The sequence below is a fragment of the Pleurodeles waltl genome, chromosome 8 (genome assembly GCF_031143425.1).
Source record: "Pleurodeles waltl isolate 20211129_DDA chromosome 8, aPleWal1.hap1.20221129, whole genome shotgun sequence".
Classification (NCBI taxonomy): Eukaryota; Metazoa; Chordata; class Amphibia; order Caudata; family Salamandridae; genus Pleurodeles; species Pleurodeles waltl.
The window spans coordinates 883,170,085-883,196,599 of record NC_090447.1 but is presented as its reverse complement, the minus strand read 5'-3'; positions in this window follow the sequence as shown (position 1 = coordinate 883,196,599).

Below are 26,515 nucleotides of genomic sequence, written 5' to 3'. Positions count from 1 at the left end.
GGCGAATACATCAAGTCTTCTAAAGGTTCTGGATACTCCCAGATAAGGGCGACCCCTTCTAGTAGCCACGGTGCCGCTTGACAGGCTACGCCAAAGCAGTCCGTACCCTCCAGAAGGAGTCCCAGAGGGAAAAAACCCCAACACTGGGGAAAAACCTCAAACAGGAACTCCTGAAGAAAAACAAGAAAAAACAGGACTTGACAACAGGAAACAAAAATAGGCAAATCTCCCAAGGCAAAAAGCAGGAACAAAGAACAGGCAAAAATCTCCCAAAGCAAGAAGCAGGAACAAAGAACAGGAGCGAACAGCACAACCAGAAGGAAGTGTTTGCAACGCAAGGTGGAACAAGACTGACTGACTTATATACTGAGAAAAGAGAAGTGACATCACAGGAGAAGGAAATAACATCATCTTGAATTGTGAAGAGCCCATAGACCAGTATAGGAAAAAGAAAATAGTATAAAAGAAAAACAGAGCATGCTGGGACAAAAACACGAAGAAGACAAGATGGACACAACATGGACAGAGACAGGCAAAAAGACCAGACAAACCCACCACTAAAAAAAGAAGAAAAAGGGCTACAGGTAAGTGTAGCACGACCGGGAGCGAAATATATGCTTCCCAAAATGTATAGTCAAAAAACACGGGGAACGGCGCTCTGAGTATCAGTAGCGCTTTCCATCCACGAGGACAGAAAGAGACGCCGCGTCTGAGCGTGGCATTAAAGTAGGTCCCCTCCCCGAGGCACCAGGTTTGTCAGGATGACTGTAAAAAAACAGGCGGACCAAACAGGGAGCATGGACGGAGGAAGCATCCTCCCAAGAACAGTCACTGAGAGGGTATCCTTTCCAATGGACCAAAAACTGTAGTTTGTGTAGAAAAATTCTGGAATCATAGATTTCCTGGACTTCATACTCAGGCTGTCCGTTAATAGAAAGAGGAGGTGGACGCTGGAACTGGCGATGGTATGGATCAGGAACAAAGAGTTTTAACTGGCACACATGGAAAACAGGATGAACCCTCCAGGTATGAGGCAAGCGGAGACGCACAACTACAGGATTCAGGAATTGCGAAACCCGAAAGGGTCCATAAAAACGTGGCTTGAACTTCGATAACGATCCGCCTTTCGTTTCATTGCTTGTTTCGAAGCTAGGAGAGTTGTGTGAAGTAGGCACTGGATTTGACAGATCTGTAGTGAAAAAGAAGTGACAGCAGGCACAGAAGAGGATGTTCGGGAAACAGTAGTGAAAGTCCTCGGATGAAATCCATAGGTACAATAAAAGGGTGTGGTCTTGGTCGCACTATGTATTGTGTTGTTATAGGAGAACTCGGCAAGAGCAAGATACTCCGACCAATTGCTTTGTGTGGCATTACAGTAACATCTCAGATACTGCTGAAGTTCTTGATTCACTCTTTCAGTTTGCCCATTAGTTTGTGGATGGAAACCAGAGGATAAAGAAATCTCAATGTTAAATAAGGCACAAAAGGCTCTCCAGAAACGTGATACATATTGAGGTCCTCTGTCCGAAATGACCTCTTGCGGAAGACCATGGAGGCGAAAAAAAAACCAGCAGAAAAATGCTACTCATTTCTGGGGCCATCGGTAGTTTCTTCAAGGCTGAGAAATGGGCCATCTTGGTGAATGAATCTACGGTCACCATGATTACTTGATTACCAGAGGAGGTAGGTAGAGAGCATATGAAATCCTTGGATAGAGTATACCAATGAGCGGAAGGAACCGGTAAAGGTCTTAATAAACCTGTGTTAGACCTGACAGCCTTAGGGTAGTCACCCCTAACTTTTTGCCTGCCTCCCTCCACTTTTTGGACACTGTTTTTGCTGGCTTTTAGACTCTGCGCACTTTACCACTGCTAACCAGTGCTAAAGTGCATATGCTCTCTCCCCTAAAAACATGGTAACCTTGAATCATACCTGATTGGACTATTACTTTACTTATAAGTCCCTAGTAATGTGCACTTTATGTGCATAGGGCCGGTAGATTAAATGCTACTAGTGGGCCTGCAGCACTGGTTGTGCCACCCACTTAAGTAGCCCCTTTTCCTTGTCTCAGGCCTGCCATTGCCGGGCCTGTGTGTGCAGTTCACTGCCACCTCGCCTTGGCATCTAAAAGTACTTGCCAAGCCTAAACCTCCCCTTTCTCCACATATAAGTCACCTCTAATATGTGCCCTAGGTAACCCCTAGAGCAGGGTGCTGTGTGGGTGAAAGGCAGGACATGTACCTGTGTAGTTTACATGTCCTGGTAGTGTAAAACTCCTAAATTCGTTTTGCACTACTGTGAGGCCTGCTCCCGTCATAGGTTAACATTGGGGCTGCCCTCATACAGTATTGAAGTGGTAGCTGCTGATCTGAAAGGAGTAGGAAGGTCATATTTAGTATGGCCAGAATGGTAATATGAAATCCTGCTGACTGGTGAAGTTGGATTTAATATTACTATTCTAGAAATGCCACTTTTAGAAAGTGAGCATTTCTTTGCACTTAAATCTTTCTGTGCCTTACAATCCACGTCTGGCTGGGCTTAGTTGACAGCTCCTTGTGCATTCACTCAGACACACCCCAAACACAAGGTACTCAGCCTCACTTGCATACATCTGCATTTTGAATGGGTCTTCCTGGGCTGGGAGGGTGGAGGGCCTGCTCTCACACAAAGGACTGCCACACCCCCTACTGGGACCCTGGCAGACAGGATTGAACTGAAAGGGGACCTGGTGCCCTTCTTAGCCACTCTTTGAAGTCTCCCCCACTTCAAAGGCACATTTGGGTATAAAACAGGGCCTCTGCCCTACCTCATCAGACACTTGCTGGAGAAGAAACCTGAACCAGAAACTACATCCTGCCAAGAAGAACTGCCTGGCTGCTCAAAGGACTCACCTGTCTGCTTTCTACAAAGGACTGCTGCTTTGCTGTTGGCCTGCTGCCTTGCTGAACTCTTGTCTGGCTGTGAAAGTGCTCTCCAAGGGCTTGGATAGAGCTTGCCTCCTGTTCCCTGAAGTCTCAGGACCAAAAAGACTTCTCTTTTTCACTTGGACGCTCCGTGCGCCGAAAATTTTGCCGCACAGCTTGTTCCGCGGCGAGAAAAATGCCGCACACCGACGCTGATCAACGCGACGCCTTCGGGACGACCAGAACTTTGACGCACGGCTTCGCAAGGACAATGCCGCCCGACCTCTAGAGGGGAAATCGACGCGACGCCTGCCGCGAGATCGTAAATTCAATGCGCAGCCCGCAGACCGACGCGCAGCCGGAGAACAAGCAGGAAAATCCACGCACAGACCCGGGACATCTGGTAATCCCCGTGATCCACAGAAAGAGACTGTCCGCGTGCCGGAAAACGACGCACGACTTCCCGCGTGAAAAATAACGACGCAAGTCCGTGTGTGCTGGGGAGAAATCGGCGCACACACCCTTTTTCCACGCATCTCTTCTTCTGTGGCCCTCTGAGGAGATTTTCCGCTCCAAACCAGGTACTTTGTGCTGAAAGAGACTTTGGGGGTCATTCTAACCCTGGCGGTCATCGACCGCCAGGGCTAAAATGACGGGGGCACCGCCAACAGGCTGGCGGTGCCCCGCAGGGCATTCTGACCGCAGCGGTTTGGCCGCGGTCAGAAGTGGAAAACCGGCGGTCTCCCGCCGGTTTTCCGCTGCCCATTTGAATCCTCCATGGCGGCGCAGCAAGCTGCGCCGCCATGTGGATTCTGACAGCCCATACCGCCATCCTGTTCCTGGCGGTTCGCCCGCCAGGAACAGGATGGCGGTATGGGTTGTCGTGGGGCCCCTGGGGGCCCCTGCAGTGCCCATGCCAATGGCATGGGCACTGCAGGGGCCCCCGTAAGAGGGCCCCACAAAGAATTTCACTGTCTGCATTGCAGACAGTGAAATTCACGACGGGTGCCACTGCACCCGTCGCACCTTCCCACTCCGGTGTCCCCAGAAGGTTGTTTTGCACTGGGCTGGTGGGCAGCCTTTTGGCGGTCGCCCGCCAGCCCAGTGCAAAACCCAGAATACCCGCAGCGGTCTTCCGACCGCGGAGCGGTATTCTGGAGGGGGTACTCTGGCGGGCGGCCTCCGCCGCCCGCCAGAGTTAGAATCAGGGCCTTTGTTTGCTTTTTAAAGACTTAAGACATTCTTATATCACTTTCCAGTGATATCTCTACAAATTCACATTGCAACTTTATTCTTTTTGACCTACAATTATCCTGATAAATATTATTTATTTTTCTAAACACTGTGTGGTGTATTTTTGTGGTGTTATATGGTGGTATTGTATGATTTATTGCACACATACTTTACACATTGCCTTCTAAGTTAAGCCTGACTGCTCGTGCCAAGCTACCACAGGGTGGGCACAGGATAATCTTGGATTGTGTGTGACTTACCCTGACTAGAGTGAGGGCTTTTGCTTGGACAGGGGGTAACCTGACTGCCAACCAAAAACCCCATTTCTAACAACCTGCCACCTTAGTTCGGTGTGTCTTAGTCTGAGCACAGACTGGGCATGCTGACACATAGTTTCAGTGTCTGTCTTAAGCGAAGGCCACCAAAAATATCGCTGAAGCAGCTCCTGGGTCTTCCTTATACCTCGATAACCGGCTATCGGAGAATCATGGCACATTTGTAGAGCTTCTGTCTGCACTTTCTTGGTAGGTAGGAAAAGAGCATGTTGATGATAGAAGTGGTTGTCCTTCTTCTGCAAAAAAGGAGTCACTCTATCCCATTTGGAAGCAGACAGAAACTGGTACTCGTATTGAACGCGTTCTTGAAAAGATTGAGTAGCTCTGATGATTCTGCTAGACTCATTAAGATGTGGAGAGGAGTTCTGGGCTATGTCAGGATATCCGCGGGATAAGGCATCTGCCACTGACTTCTGGGAACCAGGTATGTACGTGATCACGAAATCGTACTGGCTAAAGAAGAAAGCCCATCGAGCCTGACGACTATTGCGACACTGAAAACTCCGAAGACATTGGAGATTACGATGACCAGGCCTGGCTTCAAAAGGCTCTCTGGAACCCATCAAAAAATTGTAGATTTATATAGAGCGGCTTATCACCCATGAGGGTCTCAAGGCACTGTCCATGGGCACAGGGAAATGAAGTGATTTGCCCAGAATCACAGGATGTAGCACTGTCGCAGAGGATCGAACCCCAATCTCTAGCTCCCGAGGCGGTTGCTCTGACCACTGCGCTACATCCTCTGAAGAAATGCCTCCATTCTTTACAAGCTACTTTCAGAGGGAGTAGTTCTCGTTCCAATACAGAATAATTGCGTTCAGCCTCTGATAGGATATGAGACAGATAAAAGATAGGATGTTCCAATCCATCGTTGTCTTGTTTCTGTAGCAGAACTGCCCCAATAGCTCTGTCTGAGGCATCAGTCTCAACAATACATTTCTTGGTATTGTCAGGATGACGCAGCATGGGTGCTTGGGTAAAGGCTGTCTTCAATTCTTGAAACGCGCGTTCAGCATCCTTGGTCCAAACAAAACCCTTCTTCAGGTTCTCTTTCTTAATTGTTTGTGTTATGAAACTTTGTAGGTGGGCAAAGTTCTGAATAAACTGACAATAAAAGTTTGATAAACCAAGGAAACATTGCGTTTCCTTAATGGACGTTGGAGAAGGCCAATGTAATATGGCACTGACCTTGTCAGGATTCATGGATATTCCGTGTTGATTAATACAGAACCCCAAATACTTTACTTAAGATTTATGGAACTCACACTTCTCAGGTGTACAAAACAATTGTTTTTTCCTTGAGTCTTTCCAGGACTTGCAGGACATGATCTATATGTTGCCCAGGATCACGGGAATATATCAAGATATCATCCAAATAAATGACTACATATTGGTTGAGTACATCAGAGAACACCGAATCCATAAATCGTTGAAAAACAGAAGGGGCGTTGGTCAGTCCAAAAGGTATAACACAGTACTCATAGTGCCCAAAAGCGGTACGGAAAGCGGTCTTCCATTCATCTCCTTCCTTGCTCCGAAGGAGATGATAGATACCCCGTAAGTCTAATTTGGTAAACATCTTGGCTCCTTGAATGGCATGTAATATATCTCTGATTAAAGGCAGCGGATAACCGATCCTTAATCATTCTGTTGAGTTCACAAAAGTCAACACAAGGACGCAGATCCTTAGTCTTCTTTGGGACGAAGAAGAGAGGAGCCCCAGCAGGGGACGTGGAAGGAGCAATCAAACCGTTGTGTAAGTTATCGTCTAAATATTCCTTTAGCACCTTCTTTTCTTGGTCTGTCAGAGACTACATTAGGCCAAACGGGCCGACTTCATCAGGAATTAAAGGAATAGCACAGTCATAACTGCGATGAGGTGGCAAAATAGGATTACTAGGTTTCTGAAAAATCCTGATATTTTCCTGATAACAATCTGGAACGCCCTGGATCATATTGATAGAGTTAGTGTTATCCTTAGTTGACTGACATGACCTTTTGGGAGTCCAATAAGAAGTAGTGGAATAACAATTCTGTTGACAAAATGAAGACGTTTGGGATATAGTTCTTGTTTCCCAATTGATATAGGGGTTGTGTCGGGCTAACCAGGGTATTCCCAAAAACATGATGTGATTTGGTGAGGCTATGAGATCAAAGGCAACATGTTCTTGATGCCCCCCAAATGTCAAACAAAGAGTAGGAGTTGAGGCCACCACAGGTCCTGAGGTTAACGGAGAGCCATCCACCGTGTGAACCTGCTCAGGAGTCTCTTTAAGAATGAGGGGAATTCCTTTACTCGTAGCCCAGGTCTCATCCAGATAGAGTCCACTGGCTCCACAATCAAGGAGAACCAGAAGGTGTTCTTCTTGGTCTTGTGAACTTTGGAACTTGACCGAGAAGCTAAACAGGGTGGACATGCTTTCTTTGGAGGAACATATTGATGGTACTTCAGCTCCTCCCGTCTCCTTCCTCCTTACAGGGGATGGGAGCTGGCGTTTCCCGCAGGTCTTGAGGGACGTACCGGACAACTACGAATCAGGTGGCCAGCCTTACAGCAGTACAGACAAAGTCCCTTTCGTCATTGTTCCTCCCTTTCTGACTCCGTCAATGGCCCACGAACCAGATCTATCTGCATGGGTTCTTCAGAGGGAGGTGGAGGGGCTTCGGATGGAATATCTTTCGTTCGCCAACTGCTAGCACGAAAGGTACCAGACTGGTATGGAGCTTGCGTTCTACGTCTCTCCATCTTGCGCTCTCGAAGTCTATATTCGCTGTTCATAGATTGGTCCATTAATTCCTTCAAAGAACAAGCTGGAGAAGAATGTACAAGCTCATCTCTAATTTCTTCATGCAGGCCTCGGTGGAAAAGGGTTATGAAGGTGTGTTCCACCCAGGAGGTTTCAGCTGTCAGTGGCTGAAGCGAGTTATATACTGAAGAACATCCTGATTACCCTGCTGAATGTCACATAAGGCTTCTTCAGCTGCTGCTTCTACTCCAGGTCTCTCAAACATTTGTTTGAAAAGAGTCAGGAAAGTGGAATAGTTAGCCAGGACTGGGTCTTCTGCAGAAACCAGAGGAGTCATCCAAGCAAGCGCCGGACCAGACAAGGTGGTGATCAGATAGCCCACCTTAGCCTTATCCAAAGAAAACTGGAGTCGACGAAAGGCAAAGAAAAACGTCAGGGCGTCCAAAACTTCCTTCATCTTTAGAGGATCTCCAGAATATCGAGGAGTAGTGGCAGATACGGGTGGTATGTCCATTGATCGGGAAGAAAAGACCTGTCGTAGCGCAGTGTTCTCTGCCCGTAACTGTGGTAACTCTTGGGCTTGTTGTTGGACAGTCTGCAACATGGCTTGAGCATTTTCTGACTCCTCTCCCTGTGGATCTTCCATGGCGATCTCGCAACGCAGAATCTTTTGGGGTTCCAATCTGTTACGTACTGCGCTGGACTTCTCACCTCTGGATACCAGGTTGGCGAATACACAGTCTTCTACAGGTTCTGGATACTCCCAGATAAGGGCGACCCCTTCTAGTAGCCACGGTGCCGCTTCACAGGCTACGCCAAAGCAGACCGTACCCTCCAGAAGGAGTCCCAGAGGGAAAAAAAACCAACACTGGGGAAAAACCTCAAACAGGACCTCCTGAAGAAAAACAAGAAAAAACAGGACTTGACAACAGGAAACAAAAATAGGCAAATCTCCCCAGGCAAAAAGCAGGAACAAAGAACAGGCAAACATCTCCCAAGGCAAAAAGCAGGAACAAAGAACAGGAGCGAACAGCACAACCAGAAGGAAGTGTTTGCAACGCAAGGTGGAACAAGACTGACTGACTTATATACTGAGAAAAGGGAAGTGACATCACAGGAGAAGGAAATAACACCATCTTGAATTGTGAAGAGCCCATAGACCAGTATAGGAAAAAGAAAGTAGTATAAAAGAAAAACAGAGCATGCTGGGACAAAAACACGAAGAAGACAAGATGGACACAACAGGGACACAGACAGGCAAAAAGACCAGAAAAACCCACCACCAAAAAAGAAGAAAAAAAGGCTACAGGTAAGTCTAGCGCGACCGGGAGCTAAATATATGCTTTCCAGAATGTTTAGTCAAAAAACGTGGGGAACGGCGCTCTGAGTATCGGTAGCGCGTTCCATCAGCGAGGACAGAAAGAGACGCCGCATCTGATCGCGGCGGTACAGCTAGCGGATGAGGCAGACCACCCTTCCTGTGCTGGGAAAACAGAGGCCCTACCCTGCATTTGGTGGAAATCAGCACAGCATACAGGGCATTGCCTGTGAAGGCAGTGCCTGGGGGCCGCATCCTCTTCACTGGAGAGGCCAACCAGGAAGATTGAGGTGAGCTGCACTATGCTTCTGCGGACCGACATCCTGGCCCGACGTGCCAGTGCCTGGGGGTCCAGGCAGCCTCCTGGGTGCCTTAGCTTCTGAGGGCTTGGTGTGGGCATGAGCGGGGCCTACTGGCTCCTGTACTGATTGACTCTTGGTGATAGCACACATAAAAAACATATCCTCTCCTGCTGTACGATCCGGGGGGGGGGAACGCGTGACATTTGGTTGTGCCTGAACTGTGGCCTCTCGTGACTCTGGGCCTCAACACCTGCACGCACAGGACATCTCCTTGTGCTGGTCTTACCAGAGGTGCAGAACAAGGCTCCTTTACCCCTCTCTCTGGTGTCAGATGGATGATTCTTGACCCTGCCTTTGCCTGGCCATCTGTGATGACAACGGGCATGGTGCACTGGACGTGATCCACTGCCCATCATCAAGCGCCTGTGCTAGGGCACACGGACTACAGGAGCACTGCTAAACAACACTTACCCGCCCCCCCTTATCCACCCGGGATAGCTGCACCCAAGCAGCAGGCCAACAGCAGCCTAGCCCCCGATAGGGGATGAAAAGACAGTTGAGGCGACCCCACAGGCACTATTAACAAGATGGGGAATGTGGACAAATCACAACTCCACCTCACTTTTAAGGTGCCCTGCTCCAGGGCTGCTGAGTCTGGCCTGACAGACCTAGAGGCTCAGGCTCCTGCTTCGATGGCCCTGGAGGCCGTACTCCTTGCAATGCAGCATAGCCTTCTGCTGATCAACTGCAAAATTGACACCCTTCACCTCATGATGGATGGCCTCACTGCCAAATTAGACAAGCACAATGCCCGTACCACAGAACTGGAAAATCGCCTCTGCACGACAGAAGCTGATATGCATGGGATGAAGAAAGTCTTGGCTGTAATACAGGCCAAAAATGAGGATCTGGAAGGGCGCTCTAAGCGCAACAATCTCCATACCATGGGTATCCCTGAAACAACCAATACAGACAAAATGGAACTGTATGTTGAAAACCTGCTGAAAAATACCTTTGGGGCTGACAACTTTTCCAATGTGCTAGTAGTGGAGCGAGCGCACAGATTCTTGGTGCCATGACTTCACCCTGGTGCCTCACCTTGTCCTATAATTGCCAGATTACTCAACTATCGGACAAGGACACAGTCCACCGGCTAGCATGCGAAAAAGTCTGACATCAACTATCACAGCAACAAGATCTCTTTTTATCCAGGCTTCACTGTGACAGTGCGGCAGAGAAAAAATAATTTCTTATTATTAAACAACAACTCCAGAAGGCAGAAATCTCCTATGCAATGTTGTACCCTGCACGCCTCCAGATCGAGCACTGTGGGACCACCAAAATCTCAACTCCTAGGGCTGCAACAGACTTCCTCAGGAAACTTTCCAGACCTCACCCGGGTGCCCAAGATGCTGACACTGATAATAACGAATTGGGTGGAGTCTGAGACAGCCTGCGCTGCCTATTGACTACCCACGAGATCAAGGCCTCCAAACCACACAGATTTACCTGACTGAATAATGGTGTTTAATCGCTGCTTGTCAACGATGTACTTCAGGTTTCCTACTTTCACCATCACGTAAAAAGCTGGCACCGATACCCCTACAGGGATGCTACACATATTGTGTCCCCCAGCCCCTCGCTCATGGGAGGGTTTGAGATCATGGCTACCTCCCTGTGGGCATACCCCATATGGCTCTACACATAGATATCACTCAAAATATCTGTGCACAGTGTACATTTCATATGTTACTCTGTTTGTTTACTTTTGGTAAGGGAACTGTCTTTGGCGAGTTTGGGTTGCTGAAGAGGAGAGGGGTAATGTTAATTGCGGTTATTCACTTGCCATGTTTGCTGACCTAGTCAGTAGTACATACTTTCACCCTCATTTATGTTCAATGTACACTTTAACATGACCAGACAACTACTGCATTTACAATGACACACACCCCTGCCCGAATATCGTTCTTCACTTGGAATGTTCGGGGCTTAATACTTCCAGCAAAATGGGCCAAGTTGTGGCATACTTAGACAGACATCACATCCAAATAGCTTTCCTCCAGAAAACACCTTTGACTAAACAGAGTGACCACACAATGGGCTCCCGCTGGGCCATAGTGCTCCTTGCATCCTCATACTCTTCATACTACTGAGAGGTCCTTGTTCTTATTAAATATGGGGTGCAGTTTATTGCTGTGCATTCCCAAATAGGTGAGCAAGGTGGATACGCTGTCCTACAGTGTACCTTCCATGGGACATTGCTAATCTTGGTGAATATTTACGGCCCCAATACAGACAACCCCAAATTTATCACTCAACTATTGAACAAATTACACTCTCTTCCGCTTTCTGCTATTATATAGGAAGGTGCCTTTAACACATACCTAGCCATGGACTGTGATCGGTCAGCCTGCCCAGAGAGGCATAGCAAAAGAGCTGCCGGAGTATTATGCGATGAAATTGAGGAGCATGGGCGTGTCAATGTCTGGCGGCTACAACGTTTATCTCCTCAGTCCACGACTCGTGGTCCAGACTGGACTACTGGTTGACAACACAGGAGGTTGGCACATGGGCAACTGATGTCTGGCATCTTGCTAGGACACTTTCAGCTTCTAACCCTATGAAGTTGACGATATCGATCCCCACGCATCACCCCCCCATTCATGTGGAAATTCTAAGCAACGAAACTACTAGATCAAGGCCCATATTTATACTTTTTGACGCTAAACTGCGCTAACGCAGTTTAGCGTCAAAAAGTTTTGCGCCGTCTAACGCCATTCTGAAGCGCCATGCGGGCGCCGTATTTATGGAATGGCGTTAGACGGCGCAATCAGACCGGCGCTGCCTGGTTTGCGTGGGAAAAAACCACGTAGACCAGACAGCGCCGGCGTAGGGGGAAAATGGCGCATGGGCGTCTTAAAATGGGGCAAGTCAGGTTACGTCGAAAAAATCGTCTTAACCCGACTTGCGCCATTTATTTTCGACGCCCATCCCCCATCAACATGACTCCTATCATTGTAAAGATAGGAGTCATGCCCCCTTGCCCAATGGCCATGCCCAGGGGACTTCTGTCCCCTGGGCATGGTCATTGGGCATAGTGGCATGTAGGGGGGCACAAATAAGGCCCCCCTATGCCACCAAAAAATAATATAAAAAATAAAAAATTATACTTACCTGAACTTACCTGAATGTCCCTGGGGTGGGTCCCTCCATCCTTGGGGGTCCTCCTGGGGTGGGCAAGGGTGGCAGGGGGGGTCCCTGGGGGCATGGGAGGGCACCTGTGGGCTCATTTTGAGCCCACAGGCCCCTTAACGCCTGCCCTGAGCAGGCGTTAAAAAGTGGCGCAAATGCGCCGTTTTTAGCCACGCCAACTCCCGGGCGTCTCTTTTGCCCGGGAGTATAAATACCACGTAAAGGCCTGGGAGTCATTTTTTAGACGGGAACGCCTCCCTTGCATATCATTAACGCAAGGAAGGGGTTCACGCTAAAAAATGACGCACATTCCGGGAACTTTGGCGCTATTCGCCTCTAACGCCATAGTATAAATATGGCGTTAGTTGGCGTTAGTTTTGCGTCGAAATTGCGTCAAAAAAAACGACGCAATTTCGGCGCAAACGGAGTATAAATATGGCCCCAAGTGTTCAGGGAAGGGCTATGCACATCTATAATAGAGTACTTTACAACAAATACAGACTCTGTGGACAGCAAGACTATTCTTTGGGAGGATGGTATTTAGTGTCACAATATGCGGTGTTTGCATCAGTATGCAAGCAGGTGTGCTACACAACATCCGTATGCACTCCTCAAACTGGAAGACACATTAGAAATATTGGAAAGAGATTATAGTGATACCCCTCAACCAGACACAATTGCTTGCATTCGTGAACACAAGATGCAATATGATGACATGGTCCAAAGTGAGCTTTGCTTTCTGTCCTGCCGTCGTGTGGCAGGGGCATATGGGGAGGGTGGCCGACCTGGCCAGAACTTGGCCCAATGACTGAAATCCAGCTGGGCAACCACTCACATTGTGAAGATTACCAACTCCTCTGAGGTGAGTCGCTATGGCACCCTGGACATTCTCCCCTCTTTCACAGACTTTTACACAACACTATACGCTGCCAGAGACTCTGCCCCCGAACGAACATTTCCCAGTATCTGGATGATGTGACTCTAGCATGGCTCTCCAACGGCCAACTGGAATACCTAAGTCAGCCAATCAAGATAGAGGAGGAAAGTCACTGGGGCAAGATGGTTTGCCAGTTCTATAAGGCATACAAAGACATCCTAGCCCCTAATCTTCTCGCCGTGTATGAGGAAGCATACTACACTGAACAGCTCCCCTTGACACTGCAGGAAGCATTAATAATTACAGTACTTAAACCTGACAAGCCACAGGGCGCTTGCAAGTCTTACTGCCAACTCTTCCTAATTAACATGGACACCAAGATACTGGCAAAGATTATTGCCAACTGATTATACCCTCTCACGCCTTACCTATTCTTACCTGATCAATCCGGCTTTATCCAAGCTAGATCTACAACACATAACTTGTGTACTCTTTTTGCCCTACTCCACTATCTAGACCCTTCCATGAAGGCGGCAGCAGTGCTATTTGGTGCCGCCAAGGCATCCAAATGAGTAGCATGCCATACCTGTTTAAAATCCTGGGACATATGGACATTTCAGAGCCATTTTTCTGGTGGCTATCCTTATTATACACCGGGTTAAGGGCCACATATCTGATGTCCTGCCAATACAGTGAGGCACATGTCAAGAATGCCCCCTTCCCTCTATCCTCTTTACCCTGGCCCTAGAGCCACTGGCATTTGCCCTTCATCAACGATAAGCCCACATAGCCCTTCATTTTCGTTTACGTCCAATTGATATTTCACTTAATGACGATGACATGGTAATATATCTTTGAGACCCCCAGGAACATATGGCACCTCTTCTCAGGGAATACACAAGGTTTCATGGTATTCTGGCCTCACTATTAATTGGGCAAAATCTATTATTTTACCTTTCACACCCGACACAAACCTGTTCACACTAGACTACCCCTTGGTGTGGGCTATAGACCCATTGAAATATTTAGGTGTATGGATCCACAGGGATCCTGAGCTGGTGATAATACTTCCCAAATTTCTCTATTTGTTCACCAGTATACCATAGTACTTCCCCAACAGCTCTTCAAGACTATTAGATCGCATAGGATCACTCAGGCTTTGGCTGGGAAACAACCCAGGACTGGCTGGGACATGATGACCCTGCTGTGTGCACGAGGTGGGTTTGATGCGTCTGACTTATACCTCAACTATCTTTGTGCACAGGCACATTGTGCATACTGTTGGTATACACCCCACATCTACATACCATATGTCGCTATAGAAATGGAATATGTGTACCTCATCCAACTAAAGGCTATACTGACACATGCACGAACACAAGCAAGGAGGGGGCCATCAACACTGTAGATAGCTCGACCCTGGCATGGCAGAAATTTGGTATGTATGCCCATATGAGTCCATTGTGCACCCCGGCCCTCCCCCCGCAATACCATCCGGCTATCTGGGTCACATGTGAACCTAAAACCCTTGCCCAACTGGATGAATATGGACTAAAGACACTCGATGGCGTGTACTGTGCAGGCATATGTCTATCCCTAGCAGATCTCCCAGATACCACACACCAAACTCCACTACAGATATTTACATATTACTGCTTGTGAGCAGCACTGGAAGAGTATTAGCTCTCTTTCCCATCAGAACCCCCAATGTTGACTGCACTGCGACTATTACTAATGTGCACTACACGTAAAAATCTCAAACTGTACTCATTGCAAGATGCCGGACGCTGATTTTCTACACCTGCTGTGGTGATGTGGCCTCATGCAGAGGTTCTGGTTAAAGTGGGACTGCCCTGGAAGCATGACAATGGAACAATTGGCTTGTATACCGTAGATTTGCCAGCTTGGCCTGGTAACACACGTCTCGCCCACCTACTGCAAACTAGTGGCAATTGCGCTGCTTCTGGCAAAAAGACGGGTCGAACCTGCACTGGGATAAAAAATCCACACCCACACCTGCTCAATGGCTGCTGGATATGTCATACTGCAGATAGAAACTAGAAATATATACCGAAGAACTACCACTAACGTCATGACCCAAGAATATATGGGGCCAGTTGACGGTATAATTGTTGACACTACCCCTACCACATGACCCACTATACCCCCGTGTGTGCGACAAAATTGCAGTGGGCGTGGATGAGAAAATTAATATTTGTACCATTAATGCATAATAACATGTAGTTTACACTGTACTGACGCACATTGCAAATGATTGCTTACTGGCTTTATTTGTTTATGTTCTCTATATTCGTAATAAAATAAAAATAAAAAACTAGGCTTCCAAATGGTCAATGCCATATGTTGCCTCTCCACTGTGTTGGCTTCAGTGGTGGTAAGATGTCATTTTCAGGCCATCTTCCAAAGTGCAACTGATCTGCACATCTCATCAGCTGCTTGAGTCAAATAGGTTGGGCATGCTTCACACATGTCATGTCAAATAACCCAATACCATGGTAACTTGGCACAATACGATGACCTACAACTTAACTATGTCTAATGTCTCTGCTTACTGTAATACAAAATCTTTGGAGTTAAATGTCACAATTCAACCAGTAACAATGTTCGTTCTTCATCAACAGGTCGAGTGGTCTCTGGGCACATGGAGGCCATGGAACAGTCTACCACAACCCCCCTGGAGGAAGTCCTCAGTGATGACAACACTCCTGAACTTGCGGACGTGGAGGAAGGTCCTAGCCCATCTGGGCAACCTGGTCAGACGGCAACAGTGAGTCTCACGGCGCGCACAACATCACCTCCCAGCCCTGTTGCTTCAACATCCCATTTAACAATGCACTCCCCAATCTGTGTACTTAGCACAGTTACCACCATTTGTGCACCCCAGTCCTGGATCCTGAGGAGCAACTCAACACTCTAGACACTGAGGGTCCATGACCCAGTTGGAGAGGGCACTCTGTGCAAAGGGCACAGGCTCATGGGGATAGGGTGAATAGGAGGGATGCTGTGGGCCAGTGGAGTGAGGCCACTGGAGTTGCTGTCGGCCACAACACCATCAGCCACGTCTTGGGGGTCTATCAGGCGTCCCAAGGCGTGATGGGCAGGGTGTTGACTAAACTCCAGGACATTAAGCAGCTGCAGAGTGTCATGAATGAAAAAGTGGATGCCCATAATACCGAAATGGGCACCCTAACAGGGGTGCTGCGGGACATTAACACCACACTGATCGGGGATTTACTCCCAACATCTGCTCCTTCCTGTGTGGCAAGTACATCATGCCAAAATACATCTTTAGCAGACACAGGAAGGGAGGCCCTGACAGACGCACAAACAGCCACAGACACCCTTGCCTCTACAGCAGTTGACCTCCACCTCGCAAGCGGGGACATCCAGCAAAGAATCCAAGAGGTGCAGATGGCAAGACACCCACCACTGCCAGTAACAAATCCTCTACCTTAAAGTCCTCCTTTGTGTGTCACACATTCCCTCTGTGGACTGATCCAAAACCACCACCCATTTCAAATGGGAGGAGTACTCTGGACTTTGGACTTCCAATGGTGTGGCATCTACTCCAATGGGGACGTGCGCTGCATTGCCTGGGACTCTGTGTCCCAGAATAGCCCACTAGAGGAAGGGGCGGAGCCAGGCTCCTCAAGCGCTACAAAGGTCTCACCGCAGCATGGGACGCGCCCGTCAGTGACTGGAAGAGGCCAGGCTGGGCCACCCCTCTGAGAACTGGTACAGTGGGGTGAGTGACAAACTTTATTGACCCTTATATAATTTTCATTTAATTCCCACTTCTACGGTGAAGAGGGATTTTCTCCCTTCTGTGAGAAATAAACTAAACTAAACAGCGGCCGAGGTTTATCTGCGGTACATTTGAGAGGCTCCTTTTTGCAAATTGATAGGATGGGCAGGAGAAGGGCCTTGCAAAATGTGGATCAGTGTGGAGGCGGGAAGGGGAAAACAAACTCAATGCTGGACTCTTTTCTTGCTCGAGCAGTTGGGGTAGTTGCAAAGGAGATTGATTTGGCAGAGAGGAGAGTCTCGCTAGAGATGAGCGATAGGCAGCAAGCTTCAATAGAAGATGAGGCCCTGGAGTTTTCTAACAATGGGGATGGGCTTCCACAGACAGGGCAGGGGGATCTGCCCAAAACCCCACTGCCAGTAGAAATGGGGGTAAAGGGTCTGTTTGGTACAACAAGGAAGAGCTAGAGGCTCCTGATGGCTTCCCTTCCTGGTAGCAGTAGCCCTCTTTTAAAAAAGAAAAAGTCTCTGAAGAAATCTGGGAAGAAATCAAAACTGCCTTTGCCTGTAAATTTGAGCCCCTCAGATACTCCGGATGGCACTAACCTTAGTCAGTACCCAGGACTTGGTGTAGAGACTCTATTGATGAAGTTCAAGGAAATGATTGAGGCAAGTGTGGCCCCGGTTATGGAAAAATTGCAGGCGCTGGAAACTGCAGTCTCCCTGTTGAGTGGAAAGGGGAGGTCCAGAACAGTCCCAGTCAATGGTGGCTTTTTGGATTCTGGGCGCCAAAGTCAATCGCTTGAGTGGGTGTAGCCACAGGAGGGAAACCCTAGAGTACAGGAAAGAGATATGCGGCAATCCTCATGCTTTATTAATTTAAGGGTTCCTGGAAACTGTGCAGAGGCCGCTTCTGTTGATTCTTTTGCAGGTGCTAGGGATGATTGTAGGTTGAGAGATGGAAGGACATTTGGAAGCAGGCACATGGAGAACGTGGAGATGTCTTAAGAACGGAGTAAGGTCCAAAATTTGCATTTGGAGAAAGGCTCTCCACTCGTCTGTTTAGAGCTCCTTCCGGACTGCGCCCCTTATGTGGTGGTGCTAATAGATGTTCCTTCCTTAGCACCGGGAACAAGCAAATCTACGGATCAACTAAAAAATAAGACTTGTCACTGGTTGAGTAAAAACTGTGATTTTGTTTGTAAGGATTTTAGGGATATTTTGTTTGTCAGAAGGATTGACTGGGTCGGTCCTCGGTTTAAGGAAGGAAATGGGTATTGTATCATCGTAAATTGTAGATACCCAGATCTGGCTCAACAGCTCCTCTCAACACAACAACTGGTATTCCAGATGAAGGGAAAGATTGGCATGGTCCCTTTGGGTTTCTTTTATAATCATACTCGGCCGATGGATGGTTTCCCAACTAGGAATTGTGGAAAAGTGCAGGGTGATCTACAGCCAACTAGCTTCGGAAATGGACCTACTACATACCCAGATTTGGAGGAGGTTGATTGACGCTATGTACGGAGACCTCTAGTGGGAGTGGTAGAACCCCCAAATGTTACCATGGGCTTTCAAGGTCAGGGTGGAAAGACTTCGAAGTGTTGTTTTATTTCATGGACTGTGGCAGGTTATGATAACTAAGCAGTTAGATGGTAAGTGGATAAAGTATATGGTACATTTTGATTTTATTTTACTTCAAGAAACATGGTCGGATGGGCTTGCAGTATGGGATGGTTACCAAAGGTTTGCAGTGTCGGCTGAGCGGACTCAAGGATGACGCCCTAAAGGAGGTTTAGTTACCCTGATTCGTTTTTCTAAAATAGCGAGAGCATATCAAATTGCCTGCAATCATCAGGGTTTCCTAATTATTTGGGTAGTTTTTCCAAATTAATTCAATGTCTTTCTGGTAAACTTCTATAATGTTGTATGGGACTCTGGATGCCAAATTGGGGTCCTCTTCTCAGTCTTGCAGATACTGAAGTGTAGACTGGAGGGGTTTGGTTTGGAGTTCTGTGCTGTTGTGTCAGGGGATTGTAATGCAAAAATAGGTGGCACAGTACTGTGGTGAATCCCTTTGAGCAGGACCATGGGATTCAAACAGCTGAGGGATTACAGGATTTGAGAGGTAGGGCCCTGATCAAGAGCCTACGGAGTTTGGGACTTCTGAATATATGTGATTTGAAAGTGGTAGGTAAATATCAGGACCCAACCTTTGTAGTTAGGGGGACTGGAACAACAATTGATTACATCTTTGTGTCCCCATCTCTGAAAAACCTGGTCTTTTATGGTGGGGTGGGTGGTAGAGCAGTATTTTAGTGATCATAATCCCCTCACGATTTTCTATAACTTCCCTCTCATTTTACGCAAACCAGTGTTGAGAGGGCCAGTCTCGGTGAGAATTAAAGATCAGAGAAGGAGACTTGGATGGAGACAGGTAAATATCCAGCAAGTAGTAGAAAAGATGGGTCAAAATTTAAATTTGATAATGGGGATTCTCTTGGCTGATCCCCCAGATCAGGGGAAGTTATGGATGCCATGTTCAGAGTAAATGAAGCTATTAAAGAATGTATGACTGCAGCTGTTGAGCCCTTTTGTAAGTACCAGGGAGGGTAGTTCAGCAAGCCTTGATATGAAGCAAAGAAATCTCTGAAGAAGACACTAAAGGGACAGCCAAGAGATAAGGCCCATGTAAGAGATGCAAGGGCTCACTACAAAATCGTTTTGAGGACCAGGAAGCAGCAGCTCAAGGAGGGCTTGGAACGTGCATCATGCAACAAAAACCCAGGTCTGTGCTGGAAGGTTGTAAATAAGGGTTCCTTCGAGAATGATACATCAGAGGGTCTGGGCTGTAATATCACCCTCGAGGCTTGGGTGAGCCATTTTTGTTGGATCTCTTTAGGTGGCCCTCTAGGGAAGGAAATGGGTAAACAGTATGGCCATTCCCCCAAATTTAGCTACTAGGTTTACACTTGAAGAGGTGAGCGAGGTGCTGCAGGGCAGTGCCAGCCATAAAGCCCCGGGCCCTGATACTATCCCAATGGATCTATATAAATACTGTCCTCAGTTGTGGGCACCTATTTTGCTCAATGTTCTCAATGCAGCAGTTAGTGCAGGAATTCCCACTACTTGGAAATCAGCATGCATTGTACCCGTCTACAAAAAGGGCAATCGAAATGACCCAAAGTCGTACAGCGTAATCTCACTCCTTAATTCCTCAGCAAAGATTTTGGGACGAATTATCTTAAGGCGTAATGAGATCCTGAGCAGGGTGCAATATGGTTTTAGGGAAGGGCTTGGTACCCAAGAGCAATGTTTAAATTTGCTCATGCTGATTAGCAAATATACACAAGCAAAGAGGCTTACACTGTATCTTGCTTTTATGGATCTCAGCTATACCTTTTATAAGGTAAATCGAAGCAAGTTATGGGACAGGCTAACCTGGTTTGGTATGGATCCCCAAATTGTGGAGCTGCTTCGTTATCTCCACCTAGGAATAGATGCAACTGTGAAGTGTGGGCTGAATGGGGAATGCACGGACTCATTTGAGTTTAACAGGGGTGTACGACAGGGGTGTGTTTTGGCTCCTACCCTTTTTCTTCTATATGCAAGTGGGTTTTATGATTTTTTAGTAGAAAGATGTAAGGATGCTCCTAAAATCAATGGTAAGAGTGTCCTGGTACTAATCTATGCAGATGATGCAGTTCTTACGGCCCGTACTATGAATGGACTCCATGAGGAGGTTAAAGCATATGAAACCTTCATGTCTGCCTTAGATATAGAGATCAATTGTAGCAAATTACATTTTATGGTGTACGGCAAACCTCTGAGTAGTGTGGGAGGGATTAAAATAAATGATCAAGTAATTAGCAAGGTACAGAAATTACCCTATTTAGGGGTACATTTTGATGAAAAGGGTACTTGGAAATCCTGTATCTCCAGGAGAGGAATGCGTTTTAATGCTACAGTAGGTGCTACCTTTGAGTTTGCTGCAAGGGTGGGAAATAAACCTGTTAAGCCCCTGCTTGAAGTATACAGGCATAAATGTCTTCCAGTCTTAACATATGGGGCACCACTCTGGGGCTATACGGAAAATAGGGCCCCTGTGATAGAGGAAAATCATATTAGTAGAAGATTGTTAGGAGTAGGCCAAAACACCTCTGGTTTTTGTTTGCATGTTGAACTGGATTTGGATTTCATAGAGGATGCCATTAAGATTTCTCCCTTTTTGCTGTGGATTTCCATTTGGAAAAATGAGTTTGCTTCCCTAAACAGGGAAATCGTGAGGGATTTAAGTTATGGGATCATGCGAGGGATAGTCACTGGCTGTCATACATAAGAGAAGTAGCCACTGCACTTGGGCGGCCAGATATGTTTGATGCACCAGAGGGCTTAATACGTTCTGATAAACGCTGGGCAAAGTAGAATTTCTCCAAAATCTCAGGGGCCAAGAGGGAGGCGGAGGAATTAAGGAAAATCAGTGAGGGATTTTATAATGTTAAAAATGGGGGTGGGCCCAGAGGCATATCTTCTGGAGCTAAGGAATGTATGGGAAAGGACCCTCCTTTCGCGATTTTGATTAGGGGTAATTAGAAGTAATTTGTGCTTTCTGTTAGGCCAGTCTGATCAAAATTCTATACAATTGTGCCCGTGTGATGGTGTGTCCTTACAGATCTTAATTCATTTTACTCTGTTCTGTGATTTTTATGCTCCTTTTAGGTGTCGTTTTTCACTCCCCTTGCTGAGGGAAAGGGGTTTTGTGCAGTATCGCCCAGCGTTCGTGTGGTTGCGTATGGTTTCCGATTGTTGGTGTGTTGGGGGGGTAGGATCTTTTCTAAAGAGGGCCATAACCTGGCAGAATAGTGTTAATCTTTTTTAAGTGTGTTTATACGTTTTTATCACTATTGAAATTTTAACTGAGAAATGAAATCTTGAATGCAATTTTTAAAAGTTTTAAAACTAGTTGTGCATGGTCTTTGATGTGTGTGTCAAATCTATTGGAGTAATGTAATTCTCTTTTAATTTTACTTAAAAGTTGATTCACTGTAAGTATGGGAAATGAAAATTTGGAATGTCTTTTTTAAAAAATTACAAAAATGTGTGGCTTATTCGAAAATTATTGTGATTGTTATGTGATGTGGTATATATTTATTTGTTCTTATGGTTGAAATTTGTAAACCAAATAAAGTGTTTGATGAGGATAATCAATTATTAAATTCACCATGACTGACCCTTCACATTTGTTTTTTTGATGAGTCATGTCACAAATATCTTCTGTTAGCCGTAGCTTCCCAATAAAATCACCTGTCACTGACTCTTTGTCTGGTGTTTTAATTTCAAATTTAGCCATGTAGATATGCCAGACCATGTGAACCGTATAATAATGATCCAAGATACTTCTCAAGATGGGATATGTTGCATGTATACAGTATCCACCTCAGGATTACAACCATCCCACACATACATACAAGTGTCTGGTCAAAGAAGACATTTTAATACAGTGTTCAGCACATAGGCTGTCAATATATCTGAAATATTGCAAATCATAAATGATATAATCATACTGAGCAAATGAACTTATTTACAGGTACAGACCTCCAGACCATGGAAGGAAGGGATTTGCCAGACATTGTCTTGTAGAGTAGGCAAACAATGAAGTGTTAAACGTCATCAGCAGGAGCCATATCACCTCCCACACCAAAGTAATCCAACATCATATATTCCAAGACTCAGACAGATGGCAGTACAACAGTTTCGGATCACAGGGTCATTATGATCCAGTGCTCATGCATCTAGTGGTATGACACAAGTATATGTCAGTGATTTGGCACAGACACTGTGGCCTACAATGATGAAACACATCATCAACAGCTACATACAGGTCATTCAAAAGAGTATTTAGCCAATGTGAAGGGTAACTGACATGGTCGTGGCCTAGGACTACCTATTTTCAGACCACATTATGACACTCATGACGAATTAGGACCACCACAGGACATGAACCAAGTCCAATGGAGTCTTCTAAACTTCCATTCCAACACTGTTCAAGCTGTCTTGATGCAGGTCTCCTACACCCAAACTTTGTGGCCTAAATTCCCTGGAACAATGTATGTTCTCTTCGTATGTCAGAGCAGCATCACATAACTGCCAATGTCACAACTCTGAAATGCCTACATGAAGATGCAATAGTGTAGGTACCTGTACAAAGAACAAAACAACGAGTAGAGGCATGAAACCATGCACATGAGACAAATCACATTGCACGCATCTGGAAAACAAAGTATATTGCAATGCATCTGACACAAAGAAAGAAACATTATCAAGGTGGGGATGTGTAAAAATGTATCTCATCAAACAGCCTTTGGCTGATTTTGGCTGAATTTCAGCTCCCCAACTATTTAAAAAAGTCATCTCCACACATTCTCACAACTATAGTATGTTGCACAGTCAAAGTCATCACATCACATGACATACTTACACTCATGAGAAGAAGCTGTCTATGAGATATTGTCGCAAGTCAGCTCCTTCCTCTTCACCACTCATCTTTATTTGGCATTTCAGGATTCTCACCCGGTGGCACTGCAGGCTCCCTCTCCTCTGAGATGCATGGGATATTCCTCTGCAGGGATATGTTGTGGAGCATGCAGAAAGCCACAGTGATCTGACACACTTTCCCTGGTGAGTAGAGGAGGGCTCCACCAGTCCTGTCCAGAGAGCCAAATCTGGCCTTCAGGAGCTCAAAAGCCTGCTCCACTCCCTGCTGTGTTCTTCCATTGGCCTCATTGAAGCAGACTTACCCTGGTGTAGTTGGATTCCTCAGCGGCGTCAATAACCAAGGACGGTTTGGATATGCTGAGTCTCCTGTTAAGTGTAACAATGAGTCACAGACTTCATGATTGTAGCACCTGGCATTGCTCACACACAATCAGGATAGACGTGACTCACCAACCAGCTAGGCCCTCTCCAGTTGCAGATGTGACACCAGCTGGGGTATGGTGCTGTTCCATATTATAAAGGAATCATGGGTTGATCCAGGGAAACAGGCACAGATGTTTGAGATGAAGAGATCAGATAAACAGGCAACTTGCACATTGATGGAATATAATGTTTTGTTTTGCTCCAATAGACTTGTTTAGTGGCCTGTGGTGGCACCAAGGCAGCTTGTGTGCTATACATGGCTCCCACCACATGTGGGAGGCGGATGAAACCATAGAAGTCATCCTCATGTCAGGGGAACCTGATATAACTGTCAATGCTTTTCAACATTACTGAGAGGAAATCTCTCAACACCAGACTGAACATAGGTTGGGATATACCAACGAATAGGGCCACTGTATTTTAAAAAGACCCTGTGGCCAGGACATGCAATAATGCCATGAGATCAGATCTGGCTATAGCTGATGGCAGAAATCCACTATTATTTGCCTATTCAGATGGTACTGCTGGATTATGTGGCATTCTTCCATGGTTTGGAGGTCTGGCAATGGATGGTAGACAGGAGGCTGTTGCATCCTCCCTCTCCCAGGATACCTATGTGTGAAAAAACATGAGTTGGAGCATTAGTCACTGTGTCCACACCAACATACATGATGCATACAAACAAAATCATATGACAAAGTATTTCTGACTGGAAATACCTTACAACCAGTACACATCACAGCTGTCAACTACACAAGGGGCAAATGTGACCCTACATGGTTGTTGACACATGTCCTCAACATTTGGGTGACACCCAGCTATCTGCTACTCAATTGCCCCTTGAAATGTGACAGTCTTTTCTGACCGCCAAATAAAACGTCAGTGGTGGTGGACAGTGCACTGGTGATTGTGTAATAAGACCTACACAACAAGACTGATTTAGGATGTTTCCATTGATCTGAAACATATATTGTTGTAGTGACACATTTAAAACAGCCATATACCATATTTCCATATGCTAAAATGGAGGATGCCTGACCTACTCCACTAGACATCAGGAACCGCCCGCTGCAGACGTTGTCTGCCTGGTGGGTGTTACCAGCTGTGGTGGACACAGCCATAGGGTATCATTGCTGCCTGAGGCAATCGTGGGCCAATGGCTGTGGCTGTTAGCGTAGATGACCGTGTAAGTGGCGTATGCGACGTTTTGCAAAATCAGTCACTTGACTCTTGACACTGCTGCCAGCAACACCTCCACCACTTCAACTGCTGTGTGCCACCTCTGGGAACAATCATGCCACCATCAGCAGGTGAAAGGGCCCATGCCTTCTCTACAGAAGAGCTGGAGAAGGTTGTAGATGAGGTCCTTCTCCTCCATGGTCAGCTCTATGGCTCACCAGAGGAGCAGGTAAGTCTCATAGGCACAATTGACTCTGTTATACACCATCCCTTCCCTCCTCACAGGCTACAATATGCCCCATGTGCCAGTTAGACTTCTTGTGTACCTGTTGTCTCAGTTTGTGTGGCATCGATGGGGTTTTCATGGTGTAGGTATTGGTGTAAAGTATTACATGTTTTGGACATTCACATAGTGTTGTGTGATGTGTTTTGAGGCCTCGATCCTTCTTGTGTTGAATGCATATATCTAGGCAAGAAGGCTTTACTGCCATACAGTGACGTTTCTTTAGATATCATGGTAGAAAGTGTCCGTCAGGATGTATGTGGATAACAGTATGAGTTGTATATGAGTCTTGTTTGAGTCATTTGGCGATCTTTTAAGCAATCTGTATTGTGCCACGGATCTTTCACCCAACATCTGTCGTTGGCCAGACTGTTGTTTGTGAGGCACATCGTGACTCACTGTGTCCTTCAGGCTGCCACACAAGCCACATTGATGATGGCAACATGATGTACTGCCATGCATGGAAATGAGGGAAATGTGAGTGTCATGTTGGTTGTGTATGCTCAGCCTGCGGAGACCAGGGCCTGTCAAATGTATCTCCCAGTATGGGACATACTCCAGGCTGTGGGAGAGTCACTGTAGTTCTGAAACTGTGGCACTGTGCCCACTCCCTATAGACCTGCAGATCCTGTCATGTGGTGAATATGAGGCTCCAGTGGCAAAACGTGGCCTGAATGCCTCAGTCCATTGACTAGAAAAAGTATGGGTACTGAGATAAATCCCTGAACTAGTCCATATGTGCATTTTGCATTGTTGTCAATGTGTGTCTTTAACTCATGACAGGTCCCTTACTCCCACAGCTCTGATTTCACCTTCACAGAAGTCATATTTGCCCAGTGCAGGCGTATTGCACAACTGACAAACCTACAGTGCAGATAGTGTGGAGATTCCAGTGAGGCCATGACATGTGACTCAGTAGCTTGGTTACTTAGCAGAAATTGAACCAAAAATCCCTTTGTATGTTGGATGCCATCTCTGTAGACTTCCCACATATGTTCTGAGATGTTCTATAGTACATGCAACAGAAACTCACCCTGAAGTGGCATGAGTCTGCATTTGGAAGGCCACATTGCCACACTTGCACAGGGTAGAGACTTTCTGTGCCCATCATGCCAGCCCTTTCAATGTCACAGAAGTCTTAGGGTGAAGTCTGTACTATGGTAGTGCCCTGTAGGGACTGTATGCATTGAGTCAACATTGCAGAGTGAAAATGTGTTGGTCCAGTCAGACCCAAGGATTTACCCTTCAGAAGCCACAATGGTGTGTAGTGTTTCATTGTGGCTTGCATCACAGTACATGTTGCTTGAGCCTGGGCGAATTAATGTCAGTAAGCTTACTTAGTCATTGTAGGCCAGGAGCAGGCTAGTGTGTTAGTTTGCGGATAACTCCAAAAGGTTTGTAGTCACGTCCCTGTAATTATCATGGGTGCTCTACAGTTGTGGTGTGTTGACAAGTTGCAAATT